This window comes from Hesperophylax consimilis, chromosome 27 (assembly GCF_061612785.1).
Source record: "Hesperophylax consimilis isolate HC1 chromosome 27, BYU_Hcon_1.0, whole genome shotgun sequence".
In the NCBI taxonomy this organism is placed as follows: Eukaryota; Metazoa; Arthropoda; class Insecta; order Trichoptera; family Limnephilidae; genus Hesperophylax; species Hesperophylax consimilis.
In genome coordinates, this window is record NC_142862.1 from 14,898,694 (window position 1) to 14,914,302 (window position 15,609).

Below are 15,609 nucleotides of genomic sequence, written 5' to 3' on the forward strand. Positions count from 1 at the left end.
ATATCATCAAAATGACAATTCAACACACCTCCAAAAAGTGATATAAATTCATGAAAAGTGACAAAACTAGGCTTAATAGTTACCTATGTAAACTATTTAACCTAATTTTTGTTTCATCACTTTTACTGATCACTTTTTAAAGGTGTGTTGAATTTTCATTTTGACGAAATATCAGGGAACCATCGACCAAATAAGAATGTCAATCTAATATAATATTATGCAACGAAAATCACGAGAGTGTAATCTCGACGAAACGTGTTCCACTATGTAGTTCCGTAGGTCGTTCGGCGTTTGATCATTGGAGGTCAAATTACACTAATTAGAGGTAACAAATAGGAACCATTTTTTTCCCTTCGTGTCTCATGTAGATATAATACTTCACTGGGAATAATCTGTATTCCCGACAAATCAATTGCAATTTTGAAATTAATAATTCAATTTTTTTTATAAAAATATTATCTTAAAGGTAGGTAACTTATGGTTTGTCTGAAATCTCCAAACAGACACTTCTAATTTCAAAAATGATATTTAAATTTGAAGCAAAAGTTCATTGAACTAGGCACAAATGAAATTAGTATTTTTAATTGTCCTGCAATAGGAATCGAAGTCAGAGGCGAGTATCACAACGTGATTATGTATGTCATCTTTGGGAATACTGCGTGGCGGGTCATTTATGGAAAGGAAGGAGAGAAAGGAGAAAACTTGAATTTAAAATATTGTTAATTTATCCAAAATCTGGTAAAATTATTCGTTTTACAGTTAAAACGGGACTAAAGGCTTGACTGAATGATTTGACAAACTATCAGTAAAGCACGAATATGTTATGAGAAAGTCGGAACACGTGTTCTCCAAAATAATAATCCTGAAGCAACCTGCGTTAAACTGCAAATCATATGTGCGCACACCGGAGTCCCGCCTTTATATCTACCTACATCATAAGTTTAATTGTCCGTACAGTTTGGTTGTAGCTTGGTGACAGTCGGCACGTTTCCATTCCCTATCTCCCCTATCATCATGATTGAACCCATGCCAAATAAGGCCATCCGGTACAACGTGGCCCTTCACAATAAACATTAAATAATATTGTGAAAGATTGTGACGTGGGGTTACGTTGGGTCAAAAAATAATCACAAATTAAAAATATACACTCGTTTTTTTCTACAGGGTTCATATAATGCATTTTCAAAATATATACAAATAAAAATATACACTCGTTTTTTTCTACAGGGTTCGTATAATGCATTTTCGAAATCTATACAAATAAAAATATACACTCGTTTTTTTCTACAGGGTTCATATAATGCATTTTCAAAATATATACAAATAAAAATTTAAATAAAATAATTTTTGTTTTAAAACCAATAGTTTTTAATAATTTTTAGAACCGACCGGTTTCGCTTTACTCAAGCATCTTCAGGGTACAAATTATTACTGTAATTTATGTAACTTATCAGTAATAATTTGTACCCTGAAGATGATTGAGTAAAGCGAAACCGGTCGGTACTAAAAATTATTAAAAACTAGTGGTTTTAAATAATAATAAGACGAATTTATTCCAGAATTTATGCAGGGGTAGTGCAATGCAATACATTCCATATTTGAAAAAATATACATAATAAGTAATAAAAATAATAATAAGGTAGGTAATAACATAGGTGATTCCGACAGGCACAAAAAGTTATTTTATTTTATTAAATGTCAAACCACAAAGTGATTGCTTTTTACAATTATAAAAATTTAAATGTTCATTTGCTCAAAATCTTAAATCTTCGAAAGTGTTTCACCGATTGCTTTGAAATTTTGACATAACGTTGCATTCGAATATGAGTGTGTGTTTTACATACCTATATTATATAGTCGTCACCTGCGACAGGTAAAAATATGTTCTTTTAAACAGTGCCATCTGATGGACGTAAAAGAAACACACTCTAATATTTCTCTTTCTGCATAGACAGACTAAGCCACAGCAACGCTTGGCGGGGTACAGCTAGTTAAAAATATTTGTAAAATCTGACATTACATTGTTTTTTTTTTGTTTTTTTTTTTTTTAAATGAAAGGTGATATAAATTGGTTTGTCGAGATTGTTCAAAAGTAAATAGGTGTTACTTTCTATCTATAATATATAGGTATCAGTAAAATATATATTTATCATTTTACATATTATTTTTGCAATAAATATTTATAGTCGCATATTTAGCGGTAAAACAAGTATGCGATTTATAGTCGCATACTTGGTGGTAAATCTATACGTAAAATTTATAGATGATACATCTATATTTATAAAGTCATAAATAAACTCATAAAGTCATCTATATGTAAGCTCTGAAAATTATTAAAAACACGTTTTGTTCTGTTATTTAATACAAGGTGGGGCAAAAGTAATCACCCTATTAGAAAACGCTATAACTTTTGCAAATGGCGCCAAATGTCAATTTGGTTTTGACATTTGTGAAGTAAACAAACGCAGAATACAAATCAACAAGACGTGAATCGATTATGGATAAAAAAAAACAAATTTCACAAGCAGTACTAAAGTTTATCAATAAAAAAAAATTACAGCAAGAGAACATCGGGTGAATAATTTTGCCCCATCCTGTATGTTATAGACATGAAAAAAATCACGGTGTCTCTTTAAATGTAACTTAAGCTTTTTTCGACAGATTTTTGCGTCAGATAGTTGTAAATAAAATCTTAACTAAAATACATAATTGCGTGCTTGCTTATAAACACTAATAAAACATGGCACAAGAAATATTTACAAGAATGAATTAAATTTATATTATTATTGTTAACATTATTAATTACTGTTCCTCACAATCTAGTCTCACTTGTTTTGAGGTCAAGAAGATCGATTTTGATCGTTTTTCTTTAGGATATTTGCCTTGACATATAAATCTATGGATGAACCTATCTTGTAAATAATAAAAAAATGGAGCAAATAAAAAAAATCTATAACTTGTCAGTTTTATCACCCGACCACGCCTGAGAACATTTATTTTTTTGTGGTATTTTAAATACGTACAATAGTCCTCATTTTTTTACATTAACTCCACACAGGAAATTAATTTCCCTCAGGGCCTATGTCTTTGGGGATGCTATGAGGGTAGGGTCCTTTTTTAATAATAATAATAAGTGTTTTACTATCTTTTTTTTGTAACAAATAGATATAATGATATCCTCACTGGGATCTCCCGTGCTGAGGATTTCATTTACATATTATGTATAATTTAATTATAAGAAAATTAATATTACAGCAAAGTTACATATTAATTTAATTATGAACATATATCATGTAGTATAATTTTTTTTTTTAATTAATTTTAAAATTAAGTAAGATAGTGTTTTTGGTATAGTTCAGTTGATTCTGTTTTAGTCGGTGTTTGATATCAGCATATTTTCTATTTCAGATCTCCCTATATTAAGTATCGAGCTTTTTATTTGAGATTTAAATGTTATAATGTTGAGGTTTTTGAGTGAGAGTGGTATTTTATTGTAGAGTTTAATACTATGATATAAGAAGCTTTTTTGCCCAAAAGTTGAATTAGTACTTATTTCTTGGATAAGTTTTTGACGATGAGTGTTTCTATTGTACGTGTTTGTTGTTATTTATTGGGTTTTGTACTTATGAATGGAAATGAGTATAGTTTTAGAATATAGTTGTTTAATTGACATGATGTTAAGATTGGTGAAGATTTCGTCAGTGCTAGTTCTTAGAGGAACTTTCAGTATAATTTTCACTATGGCTTTTTGAGTTTTAATTAGTGGATTTAGTATATTTTTATTTGCACTTCCCCATCCGATAATACAGTATTCTAACAGTGATTGGCAGAGAGCCATTAATCATTGTAAGGAGAAGAAGTGGGTAGGGATAAACCTGGGCATCCCGCATAAATCACCAAATTATCGAACCATTTGGGATGACCTATGCAGACTTGGCAGAGTTGATGGTTATAGAATAAATGGTTTCCGGGGCGGCGGTACTCAAACTCACCTGCCAAATTGTAAATACAATACATTTCTAATCCAATCCTTTTTTTTATAATAAATCATTAACATATTTTCGTAATTTAAGTTTAAATTTGTTTATTTACTTCTATTTTTATTTCTGCTTTTAATTAGCCAAATAATTTCATCGCTCCGTAAAAAAACGACTTTTCACTCTGGTTTTTCTTTCCTGAAGGGTAGTCTTATTTCATTTCTTTTCCTCGTCTCTTCTGAGTATGTGCTGTAGGTTTTTTTTAATTTTTCTCTGGTTTTTTTAATTTGGTGTATGGCCATTCATTATTTTGTAGATTAAAGTAAATAATTTGTTTACACAAATTATAACAAGATATTAACCTCCTTAAATATTATCTAAGCAGACGCCACCGTGACGTCGTGTCAGTTTTTTTTTTATAATCGTACCAAAGTCAATTTGTTAGTGACTGAGTGGTTCGTCCAGATTTAAAACCCTGATAGTGAAGCTACCATGCTTGCGTACGGTATATTTAAAAAATCCTGATAGTGAAGCTTCCATGCTTGCGTACGGTATATTTAAAAAATCCTGATAGTGAAGCTTCCATGCTTGCGTACGGTATATTTAAAAAATCCTGATAGTGAAGCTACCATGCTTGCGTACGGTATATTTAAAAAATCCTGATAGTGAAGCTTCCATGCTTGCGTACGGTATATTTAAAAAATCCTGATAGTGAAGCTTCCATGCTTGCGTACGGTATATTTAAAAAATCCTGATAGTGAAGCTTCCATGCTTGCGTACGGTATATTTTAGAAACTCTGATAGTGAAGCTTCCATGCTTGCATACGGTATATTTAAAAAATTCTGATAGTGAAGCTTCCATGCTTGCGTACGGTATATTTTTTGCTTATGGTGACGATAGTAGGACGATTTTTATTATTGACAGATGATATTTTAGAGCAAAGGAATAGCAATGTAACATGTCATCACTGCTCTTTGAATTTTATTGCTAAAAATCAACAATTAAAAAACATGTTTTTTTGCTTAAAAAAATATTTTAGATGATTTCTTAAAATATACTTTTTTTATTGACTGGATCTTAACTGCTGTGAACTTTTAAAATGTCTTATAAAACTTTTTTTGGTTTTACTGAGCATTGAATCTTCCTCCCCAGGGACTGGAGTAAACCACGCTAAAAACTGAGCCGAATCCTGATTGGATAGGTCCGACATTTATTTCGTATTTCTACTGCTGTAATATCACCCAATTTTAAAGAAATGCGCATATATACGCGTGTATATGCGTGATTGCCACCAAAAGTTGATAGAATGTGGGTAAATTTACACATTTAAGTTAACATTCAAGAAAGCAAAAGTGAAATTCAAATTGTATTTAAAGATATTCATGTCTGAAAAGGCCCATATATGCAGATATGGAAATGCTTATTATCCGATGTCTAGTTAATTTGAGAATTGAAAAAAATGTTAATAATATACAGAAGTTTATTAAAAGTGACAAATTATTTTTTCAATCTAACTATTTTGGCAGCTGGAGAAAAGTTAGTGATATTTTTTTAGATTCAATGGGAATTGTTTTGATGATAAAAATATGAATAAAACGAGTTGTGCAGGAGGAGAAAAATGAGTATTGCTAATTTATTAAAAATCTTTTCAATTTATTGGTAATCCGGTTAAAACCGGGATTGCAGGCCGTTTCCTGTCAGTAAATTCCTAACATATCAGAACACGTGTTCGTGCACGTGTATTTATCTTGATAATAATATAATGACGAAATGCGAAAATTAGGATTTTTATGAACACGTGTTCTAACATCGTGATGATGTAATCGTATTTTAAAAAAAGTTAATAGATAATAAACACCTCTGCCATGGGTCACACTAAGAGTTTTGCGACGTTTGGTGATTTAGCAGGGGTGCCCGGGTTCAGCGGGTGAGGTGTGTTCAGGATGCACCTGCCACCAGCTGCGTGGTGCGCCAGCTGATTTGGGAAGACCCTTTGACCTCTCCCACTGGTCTCTCGACCCATCGCCTTGCGCCGCAGTATATATGTCCGTCATTCGTAGACACACTGATCCCTAGATTCCTACCCAACCCTCATTTCCTTTACCTTCTCAGAACTTCCTCTCCTTCCTTTCTATAAAAATGACCCTCCACACAGTATTCCAAAAGATGACACAGGGCTTGAGTTAAATTATTTTTCTCAGGGCCTCCTGTGTGGGATCTTTATTAAAAAAAGGGTTTGTCTCCGTGTGTGTATCCATAGTACATGAGGTTTCTCATGGCTGTGTGTGTACCCTATTACGGATACGTTTTGGACGTATTCTGGATTGTGATATCAATCCAGAATACGTCTTTGGCTAAAATTACTACAAATCAATCAATCTTTGCGATTTTAATACTCTAATGGCGGGGGTTTGCTCGACGCTTACATTTTAATTATTTCTGATGAACGTATTACTAAAATCTCAAATGTTTCTAGTGGGATCCCTATGGATGTAAGTTATTTATATTTAAGATTAATAAAAACAGGACAATACAGTACAAATATTTAATGTAAAACTAATAAAAAACAATACCAGAAATAAACTCCATTTTGAAGGATTTAAAATTTTTAATGAATTATCGACAGATGTTAAAGAAGCTAAAAGCCTTGCTACTTTTCGTTGGTTATGCCTAAATACTATAAAGAATGGGTTTTAAATGTATTGTAAAGTGTCCTTAATGTCTAAGAAATAAGTTGTTAAAAGGTTTATAATAGATAAAAAATGTATATTTTTTATAACTAAATAAAAATTTTAACCATAAAATTAGTGTAAAGCACCAGATTTTATTTTTCTAGACGATGAATCAGTAATTTCCCGAGGAATTCCTCTAGGTCATAAGAAATAATTAGAAGAAACCCCACGGAAAGGATTTTCTAGGCCTGCTAGAGAAAAGTCGACTGTAGATCCCGTCCATTACGCCGGGCCGACGGCCGAAAATTGTTTTACACGACTTCACCACTTAGGTCGTTAAGATTCCCACTTTGATTTATATATTTGATAGGGAAAATTCACAGATGAGCTCAATACACCAGAGCCGCGGGTCGCATATTTTTGTGCATTTTTTCCACTAGATGTATGAAAAATAAACTTGCGTGCATCTGAATAAATAACAAACTAGCAAAAAAAAAATGAGCCGTCAAAGTAATTAATGAAACCTATATTATAATAGGTGATTTAAAAAAGACAACGAACGTCGTATATTAATTGAGATGTTTTCTTTTGTTGATAAATACATTCTTTATTATTTTATTTCAATGGTTTGTTATTTTTATTCTGTAATATTATTTATTCATAACTTCACTCGTCGTTACAGTTTACAATCTATTGTGACAATGCCCCAATTCACAATAATTAATAATACTTCAGTTCAACAAAAATGTGACCCAAAAAATATTTTGTATGGGCATGCAGAGAGACTGTGTTGAGTTAAAATTGTGGAGTAATTTCGGTACAATTTTTAAATTTTAAGTCAGCAAATGTTGATACGTCCATGTATTAGCACAGATGCATTGCTTACATACAGTATGTAAATTTATATCTAAACAAAATCTTGAACATTGATGGGAAGTCTTGAATACACTAACATATTAACAATTGATTTTATACAATATATTTTCTTTATTGACCGGTCGGTGGCTGAGTTGACACAGCGTTTGGGTCCCACCCAGGCGTAGTGTGTTCAATTCCTCGGCTGGCTAAGTCCTCCACACAAGCAGCATTTTCGGCTTAGTCTGGTGGTAGTCGGAGATTTTCAAATATTGCCAGGTTATGCGTAACCCGGGAATGTTTGTCTTTCTTTTTAAAAAAGAAATTGACCTTTTGATTGCTTAATTATTTATTTGCCAGTTTGACGATATTAATACCGACTTCACACGAGGACAATATAGAAGACAATACAGTTTTATATACCCACAGTGGGATAGTACAATAATAATGGGAAAATAAATGGGATAAAACAATTCGAAAAGACGGAACGCTGCGAAAATGAATACACGATGACAAACGTTAAGAGCGAGTTCTCAAAAAGTATTGATCCATTTACGCTACATTTTTGGCGATGCAGTACGTCGTGTAATATTTTGAATCGAGCCTCTATCAATAACATACCTTACGTAGATGGCGATAAGGCTTAAATTCCCGTTTCACACCATCCACCTGTTTTGATTTATGCAAGAAAAAAACATGGCCAAAAAGTGCCTTTTATTTTATTTTGTGGATGTTCAGGCACAAATATTTAAATGTTTTTCGGTCATTTTATAAATAACTTAATTTGCCACATTATACAATAAAACCATAACCGAAAATGGGTTTGTAAGTAGGAGATTTTGAACTTTAAAGCAGTTTTCATAGGCCTATACATTATTTTTTCTGTGCTTATAAAAAGACTTATCCAAAAAATACTCGATTATTTCAAAGGCCAGGATGTATTCTACTCGCAGTATTTGATTAGAGCATCTGAAACATTTCTAGACGACCAAATTTTCAAACCAAAAACACATGATTTTGCATTACTACGTATGGCATCGCCTTAAGCCGAAAATGCGAGTTTACGAAATCCGAGATACGTACGCGTGGAGCGACTGGCTATTGTCCAGCTGTCTTGAACAAGCGTATTTACACGCAGACAATGGGGTCGGGCGCCGTGGTGGTAGTAAGACATTGTCCTGCAAAGATAGCCTGTCATTTTCCGGCCCTCCAAACTTCTTTCCACACTAGGACAATGGGTCCGGAGCTGGGACAATACAATATTGTGAACTACGCATGAGGGCGGCGAAGTCCTGTTTCAACTCGGCCATTTTGCATTTCGTTTGTCCGGGTCCGGTAGATCCCGTCTAGGTGGTAGTCGTGCTTGATAGTAGCTTTAATTCCGCCAGAGCGCGCTCATGTGCTGTGGCGCACGAGCTGTCGAATCAGAATGATCAATATTACGCAGTCTACTGTTCTATTAGTATTTTCTTCAATGGTTCGTTTTTTCTTAGGATAGGCACTAGAGAACTTCAGCCTTTATGGACTGTACGCCACTGGTAATAATAGTTCTCTCTTAACCACAAACGACTTGGCTTGTTTGTTATGTTATATGTAACTTAATAATTGGAGTGAATAATAATTTTTATTGTAATTTCACATTACTCATAGGCAAACCGCCGTCTCCAGACCTAGTTGGCAATGGCTAAGCGTAGGAAGGCTAATTGTGCGGTTAACTGAACTTGCCAACATACGTCAATTTATAATAAGACGGCCTCCATGGCCTAGTGGTTGATGCCTTTGACATTGGGCTCGAAGGTTGTGGTTGATCTACATGGATTTTTTCTCTATCTAACTACATATTTAACTAACCGTTATGCTATTTCCCCGCAGGGGTAGGCAAAGATGATGAACCGTCACACAACTCTGTGTTGGCACACACTCCTTTCTTGATTCACATTATTTTATTTTATTTTTTTATTTTTTTTTTATTTGAGACACAAAGAGGACATTTAAAGTATATTCTTGTGGTTAGTATAAAATAAATTTACATAAAAATATAAATTTCCCTAGACTAATGTGTCTGCAGCAATCACATTTGCACATTCACTATCACAACAATATCAGTATTTTTTATACAAAGCTTAAAATTACAAGACATCATAAATTTAAAAAATATGTTAAAATTAGGTATATAATATGTTATATCTCTGCTTACTAGTAGATTTCTGTGTGTTGGGAACACTTGATAAAGTAATAGGTTCTTTACAATAATTACGTTTATTTACGTTACAATAAATTAATTCTGAATTTATCTATATTGTTCATTACCCGAGGGTTGGTAATTCTCTGTTTCTAGATGCTTGAAGTCTGACAATGATACCCCACAGGCAATTGCTACACTCTAGCGACATCTGTCGGACTCTGGAGTAAGCTTTCTGACTAGTGCCATCTATCGCTTGAATACTCAACTTATTACCATACATCACAAATGTCAAACCATCAAAAATCAACAAACAATATTTGTTTTTTATTTATTTTTTTTTAGGTAGAGAAATCGTGGAGATATCTCTTGAAACAAGTAATATTATTTATGAAAATATCTATGCAAGCATGTGTTTTAGCAATATCGTTGTATGATCGAGACATAACCATTAAAATAACCAGTGTTATTGGTAAAAATTTCGGTCCAAAATATGTTAATGTTTCTAGTGAATTTGGGCCTGGCGTTTAACTTGATTTGATGGATTATGTTACAATCTACTTGATTATTCACAATTTTGTAAAGCATTAAGAGGTCATTTATGTTTCATCTTTTAACTAGACTCTCTAATTTGAAATATGTAAGTCTTTGTTCGTAACCGTCTAGTAGATGGTAGACACCACGTCGTACTACGTCGTCTCATAAATACTCTTCTGTTCATCTGGCTTTTAATTTCATTTGATTCACATTGATCGTGTTTTATCTTGCGCATGCCGAGATTTGAGCCCATGATTTACTGCTTGCTAGCTGAGAGCCTTAACCTTACCACGGGGGCCTTTACGACCCGACTCAAGTATTTGCTTAAGATGATCGTGGCATGTCTTCCTCTGGCGCACTCGACTTATTCTACCATTCACTGTTTCTTCATCTTTTATCCGTACACTCGTTCATCTGCTCTTTTCTATAGATTAAATTAATTGTTGATGCGTGGTGTCTTAGTTTTACGCGTGAATTTTGTAAAATAGACCTCTGGGAAGGAGAAGAGGAGATGATTCTTGGAAATTGCCTGGCTATTCCTGACCTTACCGCCCTTGCCTCGATTCTATGGTATTTTTAACCCTGATTAGGAGCATTTGCTCCTAATATCTATAGTATATCTATATAACATAAAAGAGTATATGTTCGTTTGTTAAAAATCTTAAATCTCCGAAAGTTTTGAAATTTTTTCACAACATTGCATTTGAATTCGCGCGTTTTTATATACCTTTATTATTTATATCTCATCTATGACAGGTAAATACATGTTTTTTTTTATCAGCGCCATCTGTTGGACGTAAAAGCAACACGTCCTATTGTTTCTCTATCTGCACAGAGAGTCTAAGCCATAACATCGCATGGCTGGGTATTATAGCTAGTACTAAAATAAATTATATTCAGTTGCTTAGGAAATAATGTTTCTTAGTATTATTATTTTGACTTGTTGTTTCGTCACTTACGTCTATGAAATAGCGCGTCTCAAAATCCGTATCAAATGTCATAAATTTTCATTTTCAAAAGTATTTATTTACAGGGAAACCTAGTACGACGTATTTTTATTTGTGGTGAACGTTTATTTAACTGAAGAACACAATACAACTCAAGAATATTTTTGTGTTTTTTTCTTTATATTAAATTTTTTTATAAGAATAGAATTTTTTTTTTTAAATGTAAATAGTTTTTCTGGGAAACAACAAAGGATAAAAACATACGATTTTTTTTAAATAAACAGGATGTTAAGGGACGTACGAGTGAATCTTGACATCATTTGGAGTAAAAAATGTTTTTAAACATGTTTTTTTCATCAAAAACATAGAAAATTAGTAGGAATTGGACAACTCGGGTCAATGTGAGGGTTTATGCGGATACTGAAGCTGAATGACCCAAAAAATCACTTGAATGACCCAAAAATTTTTTCCTCCAAATAATAATAATGTTAGGAATCACCGGTCAAAGTAAGTCAAGTACGTTTCTTAACACCCTATATAAACACATTATCTATTAAGATGTTACAATTAAAAAACATTATTTTGCTAAAAACAAATAAGATATTATGAAAATAGTTTCAGACGGCGAACGGCGGGTCACTCGGCATTTTAGCTGGCAAGCTAGGGGTTAAGGAAGTAAAATGAACACACTATTTTAACCTCAAAACTTTTTTCCATTTGTAAAAAAACCGTGTTAAAAATGTCGAATTTCATAGCGAGCTACTGTCTAGTATTGACCGATTACGTTGACCTCTAATTTAAAAAGAGTTTAGTAAAATTAAAATTATAATGAATTTCCAAGGAAGTTGTTGCTTCTCATGTAGGTACATTAAAAAAAGGCTCCATTTAAATTTTATCGGATATCAATTATTGTTATCTTCAATAGAAAAATGATTACAACAACAACAGCAAAAAATCTGTTAGGTGATTCAAATATATTGACGTAAGTTTTATGATAAAGACGTCATAAATTTAATAATAAAAATTATCTGGAGAATATAAACCAGTGAAAACAACAATTCAGTACCGATAAGCCAGGCACTTCTGAACCTCCATGTGCCCCAGATCATTCCCCTTCCCAATACCTTTTGCCTCACAACATATCCAAATGGGCATATCATATTCCTACTAGCTTAGGAGCAATTCGGTCATAATACCAATACAAATCCCATAATAACTAACGTACTAATTTCTGTTGTTGGTGAATGGATAAGCAAGTAATATGAAATATTCCTGTGTAGTGCGTAACATTATTCAACTTCCACGAATTTTTAATTTTAAAATTTCGAACTACTTATTACTAATACTTCTTACTACTACTAATAATTCTTTATTCGAAATGGGTATTTGTTTTGTTCAAATGCTTGAAAGATGCTTAGATGAATTAGAGTGAAAATACTTTACTGAGACGTTACGGAAGATGTACTTTAGCGGGCCGTTCATATACATTCTTTGAATAGATATCATTTTTATTTATTTTTTTATTTATTTGGTACAATATTTTTTACATTTTGAGTTTCCCAGTAATATAGGCCTCACTGGGTGGCTTGCCCGTGCTGAGGCCTTCATTTTATAATATGAAAATATAATCTACATAATACATTTAAAGAGAAAATAATACATTTAAAATTAAAAATACGTAATACATAATAATATATTTAAAATTAAAAAATAATACATTGAAAATATTCTTGTGTGTTTGTGAGTGATGTGTATTTATATTGGTTTTGTGTGTTACGTGTAGGTTTTATTTTTATTTTATGCTATGACATTTTTGTAATATTGTAGTACTAAAAAGTAAGACATGGGAAGAAACATTTCACAGAGCGGATCTAACATTGCAAATTATTAAACAGTGGTTGGATGATAATCTACTCACCTTAAACATAACTAAAGCGAAATATATAACGTTTAGTCTTAATATTCCGAGTCAGCCTTCAATCAATCATACACTAAAAATACATTCTTGTAGAGATAACTCTAGTTGTCTGTGCAATCCACTAGAACGAGTAGATTCCATTAAATATTTGGGTGTAATAATTGACAATAAACTACGATGGGAAGATCACGTAATAAATGTTACAAACCGTATACGGAAACTGGCATATATCTTCAGGTCATTACGAAATATTCTTAATAAAAATACACTAAAAACGGTATACTTTTCTTTATGCCAATCAATTATATCTTACGGTATAATAGTCTGGGGAGGATGCTCTAACACGATATTAGATCCATTAATTAAAGCTCAAAAATTGATAATGCGGACTATTTACAAAGTACACTATATTCACCCCACGAAGGACTTATTTAACGACTTCAAAGTACTCAACATAAAATCCTTATACGTCAAAAACATATCCTCCTACTATAAATTCAAACATACGAAAAAAAATATTTTTGAATCGACCCATAATACAAGATATTCCAACAAATCGAATTATACTATTCCCCCAATAAAAACCTCAATGGCACAAAGACAATTTAACTTTCTTGCTCCAAAAATATTCAATAATTTAATGTTAGAAATAAAATCAATAGCCAAATACGACAGTTTCAGGAAAGCGCTCGGGGATTTTTTGATGTGTGATTATTATAGTGTTAGTAGCCTATTCCAAGTACTCAGATAGAGGTGTATATATTGTTTATATGCGTGAGGATGCGTCATATGGGTGTATGTATACATGTGCTGTTATATGTATATAGGTATGTCTGCTGCTATATACACATGTGTGCTTGCATGCACACATATTAAAAATTATATATATAATTATGTACATTTTTACAATCTAATGCTAATTTACTTCTTTCTCCTTTCTAATTTCTATCTTCTACTTTTTATTACAATTTTTCCAAAATTTTAGCTTCATCTATAGTTACTAATTTCATATGTTTACACTAGATTTCATATTTCATACAAATTAATTACACTCAATTGGTCACCATGAAACAGGCAGCCGCCTAGTATGGTGATTCATTATATCTACTTTATGTAAATTTCATAATAATGTAACATGTATTAAATAAAATAAAATAAAATAAAATTGTCTTTTTGTTCTTTAATCCATTTTGTAATTTTGTGTGTGAATTTATTTTTACTTTCCTCAATTTTAATTTCATATTTTACACTGTTGAAAGCTTTTATAGCATGGTATTGGTAGTGTCTTTGCCCAAAGCTTGAATTTACTGTCGGAGTTTTTATGTTTTCTTTGTACGCTTGTCTAACTGGTCTGTTAGTGTTATATTGTGTATGTTGAATTTTTTTTTGTCAAAAATGTAGTTTAGTAGTGTTTTAACGTATAATTGGCGTATATCTAGTACGTCACAGCTGTTGAATATTTGGTCTGTATCAGTCAGTCTATGTTTTTTTAGTATTATGTTTAAGATCGTTTTCTGTGCGGTTTCTATGTAATTGATAGCCGAGTTTGTTGCTCCTCCCCAAGCAATAATTCCATATTCTATTATTGATTGGCAAAGTGCAAAATATATTGTTTTAAATTGTTTTATTTTATATATGTTTCTTATGTTTAGGAAAATGTGTATTGTTTTGAGAAGTTTATTTGTGATTTGTTTGATGTGAGGTATCCATCTAAGGTTATGGTCAATTACGATTCCTAGATACTTTATTTGTTCTGTTTTTTCTAGAGGAGGGCAATCGCAGATGTTGGTGTTTAAACATTCGTGTATTTTTATGGTGTTTGTGTTGTTTAAAAAACGGTGCTACTTTTTTAGTTCGATTAGTATGAATATAACGTGTCTTGTTTTTGGTATGATTTGAGATTTTCAAGGCCAAAAGTATTATATTATATTGCGCTACCTCCTTCTTTAGCCAACGTTTCGGACAGCATTGTAGTGTACATCAACCCTGATGATGGATACTGCAATGCTATCCGAAACGTTGGCTAAAGAAGGAAGTAGCGCAACACGGTATAATACACCAAAAACAAATCACTATAATGTCTTGTTATTTTTTATGAAGTCTTTTATAAAAATGGATGAATCATAGAATTTGGGAGTAATTCTTCGGTACTGCCGCCTCGGGAACCATTTATTGGATAACCAACACCTCTGCCATAGGTCACCCCAAGTGCTTCGCTACGTTTGGAAAGTTAGCAGGAGTGCCCGGGTTCCTTGAGTTCGGGTGAGGTGTGTTCAGGATGCGCCTGTGCTCGATGATGATGGCGTGCCAGATCGGGAAGGCTTGTTTGGTAGCTCCAACCGGTCTCTTGCTCCTTCAATCAATCTTGGATCCCTAGATTCCTACCCAACCCTCATACCCTTCACCTTCACAGAACTTCCTCTCCTTCTTTTCCAAAAAGAATCTCCACACAGCACCCAACAGATTTTTTAGGCCCTGAGAGAAATGTTGACAACATGCTTGATTGTAATTAGTCTTATC

The 15,609-nt window shown here is 32.6% G+C and overlaps 1 protein-coding gene across 2 annotated transcripts in view; it reads left to right on the forward strand.

Moving 5' to 3' along the window:
• Positions 1-15,609, forward strand: part of LOC149410641 (scavenger receptor class B member 1-like) — a 196,673-nt gene that overhangs the window by 5,775 nt on the left and 175,289 nt on the right. The window contains exon 1 of one of the 2 annotated variants that reach the window (XM_089648195.1): positions 14,867-14,977. The exons of the other annotated variant lie outside the window; for it this stretch is intronic. The gene's annotated coding sequence lies outside the window, so the exon portion shown is untranslated. Of the gene's footprint in view, positions 1-14,866; positions 14,978-15,609 lie in introns of those variants that run through there. 2 annotated transcript variants of the gene reach the window in all.